The sequence below is a fragment of the Penaeus chinensis genome, chromosome 1 (genome assembly GCF_019202785.1).
Source record: "Penaeus chinensis breed Huanghai No. 1 chromosome 1, ASM1920278v2, whole genome shotgun sequence".
NCBI classification, from domain to species: Eukaryota; Metazoa; Arthropoda; class Malacostraca; order Decapoda; family Penaeidae; genus Penaeus; species Penaeus chinensis.
The window spans coordinates 31,225,861-31,235,860 of NC_061819.1; the positions used below are offsets into that span (position 1 = coordinate 31,225,861).

Here is a 10,000-nt window from a genome sequence, read left to right on the forward strand (position 1 = left end):
ACACCTATATACATATATACATATATGCATTTGCATATTGTAATATGCAAATATATATTATATATTATAGTATATATATAAAATATTTATATATATAAATATATATACACCTATATACATATATACATATATATGTATGTATGTATGTATGTATGTATGTATGTATGTATGTATTTATGCATGTATACATAGATATATGTATTTCCACGATAGATGTTCCACGGGGAAACGTATTCTCATTATAAATAGGAGGACCAGGACAGCAGGAAACCACATCATGCGCATTATCATTTATTGAGCTTTCGGACATCAACAACTGTGTCCATCATCAGAATCTGCATATATGAGAGAAATACGAGCCAAATCGGAAGGCAGTCCGCTGACGTCCGGTCTTCGTTCCTTTTAACTGACAAGTCGCCTGCCGTGTGCCTTTTTCATGTGTTTTCTATGCCATTTCTTTTTATCTATGTTTGCTGTTCATTGCAGTGGAGAAATGCACACCAAATTTGCTACTGCCTTCTTACCCTGATATTGATATTTCATCATATAAGGACTTTTCTTCCTCTGCAATCCCTGCAGCTCCCTATGAAGACTTATAGAGGAAAACTGATACGTATTGCAGGCACCATATGGTTATTAAAGGTAAAAATGTGATGGAAAAGGTCTACTGGAGATGCAAAGTTAAGGACTGCGCCACCAGAGTCCACACCGTTAATGTGAGAAATAATAAATGATAAACCCCATTTATACCCATTTGCCAGTCCCCGGAAAAGTAGAGGTTGAGTGTCTGTTGTCCTGGATGATGGTACGAGCAAGCAGAACCGAGCGGCTGGGCAGACCTTCAGCCGACGGTGGATATGCTGAAGAGGGTTCTTTGTCAGGCGCGCCAGCATAGAGGTGTCAGGGAGTTTTTTTCGCTTCGGCCAACGATATCTGGTCAAATTTTCTTCAATATGAAGCAGACGGAATGGACATCTTCACAGCTGATCAGGACCTTCAGTTCTTGGCGCGTGCACAACATTGGTTCGTCGACAGGACCTTCGAAGTAGTTCTTGATGAATATGTGTAGATGTAAAGTCTGCAGACATACCACGAAGGCGATTTCTACCCGTGTTTATGCTCCATTACCTGGTAAGAGTTCTGTCTTTGCCTTGCACGTCCGGCGATTGCTTGCCCTTGCATTTGACCCACTCGCCCAGGTGCACAAATATATGGTCATGATTACTGCAGATGGTATCTTTGAGTTCATTCATTATTTCCAAGACACAAATGTAGGGCAACGAAAAAACAACCAACTCCACACCCCGCAACCAATGGAAGATGTACAAGCAAGTCAAACAGCTCTCTCGAAGGATGGCACTGCGGCTATGTCCAAAATATCTCTGCACACCTGCAGTGTAACAGGGGGTTGTGGATGGTGACACGCCAGATGTGATGCAATATGCCCAGGCGACTTGCTCAACCAAGCCAAACCATAAGCAAAATCCGTATAGGTTCCACTATATGGTTTAAAGTTTGTACATTCACTGTGTGGTAAGGGTGTTCATTCTTCTTGGTCACAACTACCATATGTGAGCACCAAGTAGTGGGGGTCCCCACTGGTTCGATGATACCCATAGCCACATCTTGGTCCAAGTCTGCTTTAACCTGCTCTTTCCCGTGGTGTGGCACCAATGTAGGTGTGTGGACTACATGAGGGGCATCACCTGGGTTCAAGTGAATCTTAATGGGAGGGCCAGACTTCATGGTGGGCAGTGGGCGAGCAGACACACTGATGTAGCAAATTGTAGCTTGAACCAATATATAAGACTGTGTGAAAGGCTATTATAGAGGACCTTTAAACATTGGTTTGCAGGGGTAGACATAGTGGTATGATGGCTTGACACTTTTATTTCTGAAGAGTACAGCATAGGTGATAGTAACACACGAGGTAAGCGCTGAGTGCGGGTTGCGTGGTCCTGTCCTCCAGCCCTGAGGAGCCGAAGGCCGGGGGCGACCTTGACACGACGAGCGCTAGGCACGAACTCTGTACACCCGGGTCATTCTTGGCCATAAATAGCGAGCGTCCACCGGATAAAGATAAGTCCGATATGCGAAGTTGAGCTTCGCCCGGGCTATGCCAATGAGGGGAGCCCGGCCTGTGTCGACTAATGTCGACTCGCTAACGTGTGTCAGCTGGTGCTGACTCGGCTTTTTGTGTCCAGCCACCGCTGTAACCTCCAGGCGACAATTGCAACTTCTCGCGCCTGGGCGGGGCGCGAACCGCCGACCCCTCGGATGAGAGGCCGGCACGTTACCACTGTACTAGCCCGGAGGCTGCGTCCACTGGTACGCGGCGTGAGGACGTGTCACTTGTGACAGCTGCTTAATGACATGCCGGGGGAGCGAGACGAGGTCACTTGTGACAGCTGCTTAATGACATGCCATAGACTGTCAAAGTGCTCATCAGTAGTGGGAAAGGGTATAGCTGTGGGCCGAGATGGGGTGGTTGTGTGATGAGATGTAGGGGGTGAGTAACCTAGTTGCTGGAGGGCCTGGAATGGGAAAGGTGGTTGGGACAACACCATGAGATTTACATGCTGGGAGACTTAATAAAATTGTGCATACACCATATATATAGCCTTATGCATGGACCACAGTGCACTATCTTCAGGAATAATGATTAGTGTCGTAACCAAAGGCATGCAGGGATGTGCCTCCCACAGCCCAGATTCGCAGTGTGGTTGGAGACAGTCATGTAGAAGGCCCATGGTAGCCAGTAAGGATGGGCTACCAGCAGAGACCTGGGCACCAGTGTCAGAGTGTGCAGAAACTTCATGATGAGAGTCTGGGTTGGGTGAGTTGGTGGTTGCTATAAGTGATACACTAATATTGAGTGATGCCAGGGCTGAAGGTATAGTTGGAGTAAAGGCTTCCTCAACATCATCCCATGCCATATGCGCCACCAGGCCCAATGCTGTGGTAGAACGTGCTGAATGGCACACCGTAGCAAAGTGGTTCACCTTCTCACACAAGTCACAGGTTTTACCCCAAGCTGGACAAGCACTTCCCATGCCTCGGCCATGGGAAGTGGAGCCATATCCGTCTCAGGGATGGACTTGTTAAAGTTCTGAAGGGATGGGGAAGCTCTACCTGCACGAGGATTGTGAGGTCACGATGTAGTTTCCATGAGAATGGGTACCATGGACCACAGTGGGTGCAGACTGTAATACAGAACTCCTGGTCTTGCTGGGCTACTTCACAGTCCACACAATGAGCCACAACGGCTGCCAGGAGAGCTTGATCCTTGTTAAGTAGATCTTGCTTGAGCCCTGGGTCACACCTGCCAATGAGGAGTTGATCCCGTATGTGTTCCTGCTCTTAATTTACACCACAAGAGCATGCTGAAGCACAGCATGCAGCAGCTGTCATGAGGAAAGGAAGCGGCGGCGTCCACACAGGCCCAGTTGTGGCAGGCGTTCTTTGTGGTGGGAAAGTCCAGAAGGGCGGGCTGGGCGGGATAAGAGTTACCAAAGGTGGGACCCTGGACGGTGTATGGCTGATAAGTGAATTCAAAGCCTCTTGCAGTTGGCTTAGCTGATGTGACAAAGAGGCTGCAATATTGCAAAAAGAGCAACACAAACTACAAACTTCACATCAGCAGGGAGCACCATCTCACAAGGAGGAAAGGACCGACGAGCAGGAAGAAATGCCAGCTGATCAGCAAGAAGCTGAAGACTCGTTCAAAAGCTTTTTTTTTTTTTTTTGGACGATGGTGTCATTGTTGGAGTACATTTCATTGAAGCTGCAGCCAAAATGATGACTGTCAACATAATAGCTATTTAAGTTTAAACCATACAAGTCCACACATACAAACATGTGTGTTTATATGTGTGTATGTTTATATATATATATATATATATATATATATACATATATATACATATATACATATATATACATATATATACATATATATACATATATATACATATATACACATACATGTGTGTGTGCGTATGTATATGCATATATATGTATATGTACAGTTGCGGAATTATATATCAGTACACTTGCTGGGTCCCACTTTTGTACATCTGGCAGCTACTTCGATGTAAACATGGAGTAAGTAGTATTTTTATGAATGAGGCGAAACCCCTAGGCTGTTTGTAACATTGAGTGTGATTGGTTGAACATAAATGACCAACAAGTGTATTATTATCTATTTTTGAGAGCTTCGTAAACCATTTCATCTTTCGTTTTCTTCAAACAAGTGATAACAAACATGTAGTATTAGCTATCACTGACTTTGTTTTGGGATATTTTTCAAATACGATTTCCTGGCATAGTTTGTTTATCGAAATGGTAACACCTAAGGAGGGGAGGCGGCCTTCCCCCCCCCCCCTTTTTTTTCAACACAGCAAGTATCAATTATTGCTGCATAATTCTCGAAACTTGAAAATGCTACATGCTTTAAAAATCTATGTATGACAGCTGTATCAAATCAAATTCTTCAAATTTGCTGATACCTAGGGACCATTTCTTCGCCTGACCGAAACATTAAAACACTGATTCAATAGACAAAAAACATGCTTTATTATATTTTGCAATATAAAACATTAGCTGAACGCAAAACAAACCGCAGTAGGGTTACAATAAATATGTAATGTGTGTGTATGTGTGTGTGTGTGTGTGTGTGTGTGTGTGTGTGTGTGTGTGTGTGTGTGTGTGTGTGTGTGTGTGTGTTCAATTCTTATAGAAGTCGATATTTGGTGAAGAGTAACTAAACAATATGTATAATTCCTCTCGATAATTCTGAATGCTTTTTATCATGATTTTCACCATTATTAATCCGTAAGTCGTTGCGTTTCTCTGAGGTGTTGCATTCGATCAGCTGAGCGAGAAAACACATGTTTGCTTGTTTCAACTCGCGCAAATACTAGCTGAGTGCTTCCAAGGAGGGTGAAAACAAGTCTTCAAACATACTCCCAATACATGAGCCGTGTTATATCTGATATAATGAAAGAAAAATCTTGTTCATTTTGATAAAATAGGAATTCAATTTCGCGATCTACTTTTATCTGACACATATGCAATTTATATTTCACTTGTATCGGTCAGTGCATGTCAAAGCTTTGATACATAATCTTAATATGTTTATCATAGAAATAGTTATTTCCCGGTGGGAAAAGTAGTTTTAAGAAAGAGGAACTATCTAGAAAAAAAAAAAAAAAACGCGAAGTCGCATTTGACACTGATTATGATAATGAATCTTCATAAATTCTTGAATATTCATTTCGCTTCTAATCCTAATATATGCTAAACAAAAAAGTAAATATGTCCGATGGTATATGATGTCATAATGACAGATGGGAAATCCGAGGTGAAAACGAGGCTGTCAAGCTGACACTTTCTTATAAGATGGACGCATGCTCATAAACTTGGTTCAAATTTTAATAAAGATATATGTTTATACATCATATGTTACGTTCTGATTATCTATCCTTATTTACTTCTCAAGTGTGACAGACGACATATCTATGGAACGACGAGGAGTGGCCACGTGACCAATAATAAGTGGGTGGAGTTTCATGCATGGTGTTGGTGAACTCGCCGAAAAAGAAGGGATATTCAGTTTAGACAAATATTTTGAAATTGTTAAAGAAATATTTCTCCCTTCAGCACGTTATCCATTGGTCCTTCCTAGAAACAACCATATCCGTGCAGGATAACTTCCCAATATGGTTCGATGACCAAAACCACATGGAAGTCCTTCCGTGGCCAAGAAAGACATGTGGCTCAGACCCGATGAAAAATGTTTGGTCGAATATTGTCAATGTTTGGGAAATGGCTAATGAAAGAACCTAACTAACAGATCATGCTAAAAGTAATGGAAAGTGTTACGAAGGAAACCGGGACCTCACATAACCATGTCATCTCTGTACTGGAGATTAGACAATTTTTTGAATTTTGAACAATTATTACCGTTTTTTTTTTTTTTTTTTTTTTTTTTTACAAATAAACCGATGGTAAAAATATTTTCAACATTATTAAGCATCCTTCCAGTTATTAGACTAACTGAATCCCCCGGCAAAGAAAAATAGTAAAAAAAATATATAAATATACACACACACAAATATGGGTGTATGTACACACACACACACACACACACACACACACACACACACACACACACACACACACACACACACACACACACACACACACACACGCACACACACACACACGCGCACACACACACACACAGATATACATATAAATATATTTATGCATGTGTATATATTAGTTGTTTTTTTCTGTCAACTACATGTTACTAATTTTTGCGCGAGAAGGGATTCAAAATGTGTATCAACTATAAAACCAATGATTCTAAACAAAATGTTTAACAACTTCGGTTCCTCAGCACACGCACACACACATGAACACAGTCACTGTAGCCACACTAGTTTTGCGTTCAGTTGCCCTAAAATGATAACAGCATATTTTTTGTTTATTAAATCAGTGTTTGGACCTGATGGAAAGAAAACAAGTCATTTTATCAATTCATAAGCATATGAAGATAATGTATGAAAACTTTTGTAACAAAACACAAGTATGTCATTTTTATCTACACCTACGCATATACTGTAAACGGATGTGCATTCACAAACAAAAGGAAATAAATGTTTAATAAATGACAAAAGTATAGCGCGAGATGAACTGCCCATTTCATCAGAATGAACAAGTTTTTTTTTCAAGATATTTGATGTTTTACTGCACATGCATTGGGAGTAAGTTCGTAGACTTTTGATGTTCACCCTCTTTGAAACAACCCAGCAAGTAGTTCCTCGAGTTGAAACAAGCAAACGTGTATTTTCTCACTAGGCCGTTCGAATGTTGATGCGACTCCTCAGGGAAACGCCACGACTTATGGAATACTAATAGCGAAAACTAATGAGATTTTAGCTTCAGAAACGAATTATACATAATGTTTCGGTTCTCATTACCAAGTATTGACTTAGTATTTCCATAGACGCTACACACACACACACACACACACACACACACACACACACACACACACACACACACACACACACACACACACACACACACACACACACACACACACACACAGAGAGAGAGAGAGAGAGAGAGAGAGAGAGAGAGAGAGACAATGATAAAACATCTGTATATTCAATGTATCCCTACTGCGGTTATGAAGAATATGTAGCATATTTTCTTTTTATTAAATCAGTGGTGCGAAAAGAAAAAAAACCTTCATTAGTTCGATTAACCGTTACTAGATGGAGTAGCCACGGCCCACGAGAAGCATTTACAAAGGTATCAACGATTTTTGCAAAGATTTTTATTTGATTTTGCTGCCATACATTGACGTTAAAAGAATGAAAGGTTTTCATGTTTCAAGAAATATGAAGCTATAATTGAAAATTATTATGTTGAAAGAAGGGGGACATACAAAGTCAATGATAGCTAATACTACATGTTTTGTTATCAATTGTTTGAAGAAAAGGAAGGATGAAATGGCTTATGTAGTTTCCAAAAATAGATAATAATACACCTGTTGGTCACTTATGTTTTACCAATCACACTCTTTCTTACAAACAGCCTAGGGTTTTCGCCTCATTCATAAAAACACAATTTACTCTATGTTTACATCGAAGTGGCTGCCAGATGTATAAAAGTGGGACCCAGCAGGTATACTGAAATATAATTACGCAACTGTACATATATATGCATATATACATATATACACATATGCTTGTACATGCATATGTTATACAGTAAAACTCTAGTTATCCAAACTGACAGGGGAACATGTATGTATTTATGTGTGTGTATGTGTAAATGTAAGTCTATACATACATATATTATTTGTGTTAATATTATATATTATATATATATTATATATATATATATATATATATATATATATATATGCATACATGTGTATGTGTATATGTGTATATATATATGTATATATGTATATATACATACATATATATATACATATGTATATACATGCAATTGTTTATACAACAAAACTCCAGTATCCAAACTAACAGGGGGACATAGATTTTGTTCGGATAGGTGGACAGTTCGGTTATTCGGATATCTAGCGTACGCTTTTCTAAACATACATTAAAACATAAACACATCACACGTAAACATGCACAATAAGCTTGGAAATAAATCGGAAAAGAAACGTAAGTTCTGTTTCAGCGAAAATATCAGTAAATAGAACAGGAACAGTGTACTGGAACTTGTTTAACGATCATATCAACAGTAGTTGAGTGGGTTCAATGTCGGGTTGCGCTTCTTGCCGACAAGGTTAGGTTATGTGTGTCGGTCCTGATGCCTGCTTTTGAGAAAGGTTTCATTCTCGCAATTAACCGTGTTACTCATTATTTTAAGTCATACACTGATCGGCCAGATTAAGTTCCCATTCACACCTACGGACCCGCTGACTCACTCACACTTTCAAATCAGTCTCGACGTACGTAACACCCTCTGATTGTCTTAAAATAAAAATGACAATAGACGTTGAAGTGTAACAGTTGGTACATATAATGGTTTAACACGTGTATAAAAAGAAACAAACATTACGTAGATCACAGAGTGAATGTAAAACAATCGATTAGAAAAACAATAGAAATTGGTTTTAACACTTTTGACTGTGTAGCAGGGAGTTCCATCATGCATGAAAATGCAGTAATTATCTGGAAACCACTCCTAAAGCTGGGGCGAAAGGCGCCTATCAATGATGTCACGATATCCAATTTGATTTAGGTTATCTTACGAACTCTAGTCTTCCAGAACCCATGGCAGAGATCACAGACTATACCTTCACCTTGGTAGGGAATTTTACTTGTGCTCTCTGGCACAAGTAAACATATAAAAGTATGCATATATAGGTATATACATATATATATATTTATATATATATAACATATTTCTCACCGTAGACTTATCAGCGAAACAAAACGAGTTACGAGATGACTGGGACATTCAAATAAAACATTAAAATCTCCAACATGACGTTACTTCTGATCTCGCTCATGAACCAAACATGAACATCGTAGCATTTTACTATATTATTTTAAATCACCTAGAAACGGAGTCAAAATGAAGATTTAAGTGGGCTTTACCTTTTTCGAATCCTCTGTGAGCCTTTGCCCAGGCCAGTCGTTTCTTCCTTATGGTTACGGTTACTCTTGGCACCTTAGGTGGCCTGCATGCATCTCATCTCATTTAACTCTTGTCTGACTGTAGAGGGTTTTTACTCATCGCCATAGTTCTTTCATTCATTAGCCAGTTATATTATTTATACATATTTATAAGCATTCTGTCCTGTCTGGGAGAGGAGGCAGACTTCTTTCTTCCACACTTTCCCCTGCGATTGCGTTCATATTTTTCCAAGTGATCAAGTTTCTTTTCACTTTTGCAACTGAAATTTTGGTAACAACCACTTCCCTGGAGACGTTTCTTGGAGAGAAATCGGCCCATGGTGTTTCAGTAGGTAGTTTTAATTCAATTTGCACGGTAGAAGGGCCAGGCTTAGTCCTTGGTGGCACTGCATGAATTTGCATGCATTATAAGAAATAAAACCCAAAACCGGAAGTTCGGCAACAGTGTTAGGGGCCACATGTAGGTTGTGATACCTTGTGATAAACAAGGGAACGCTGGCAAAACTTCCAAACTACCAGAAATTTGGCTTGTTATTACTTTTTTTGCTAATTTAGTAAAATGTAAATACTACAGAGAATAATCTATCCGAAACAATAAACAGGCATGATCCTTTTCAATATTCGTAGGTTGTATATATATATATATATATATATATATATATATGCACACACATACATATATCTATATCTATCTATCTATCTATCTATATATATATATATATATATATATATATATTACACATACATGTATTTCTGACGATATAACCAAAACCGGTTAAATACCTGTATTGTGAATATATTAATTCTCATTC

The 10,000-nt window shown here is 39.5% G+C and overlaps 1 protein-coding gene across 2 annotated transcripts in view; it reads left to right on the top strand.

Annotated features, from left to right (window-relative positions):
• The window catches only part of LOC125025158 (microtubule-associated protein 1B-like), a 66,401-nt gene that overhangs the window by 39,650 nt on the left and 16,751 nt on the right, over positions 1-10,000 (top strand). The gene's annotated exons all lie outside the window — the stretch shown is intronic.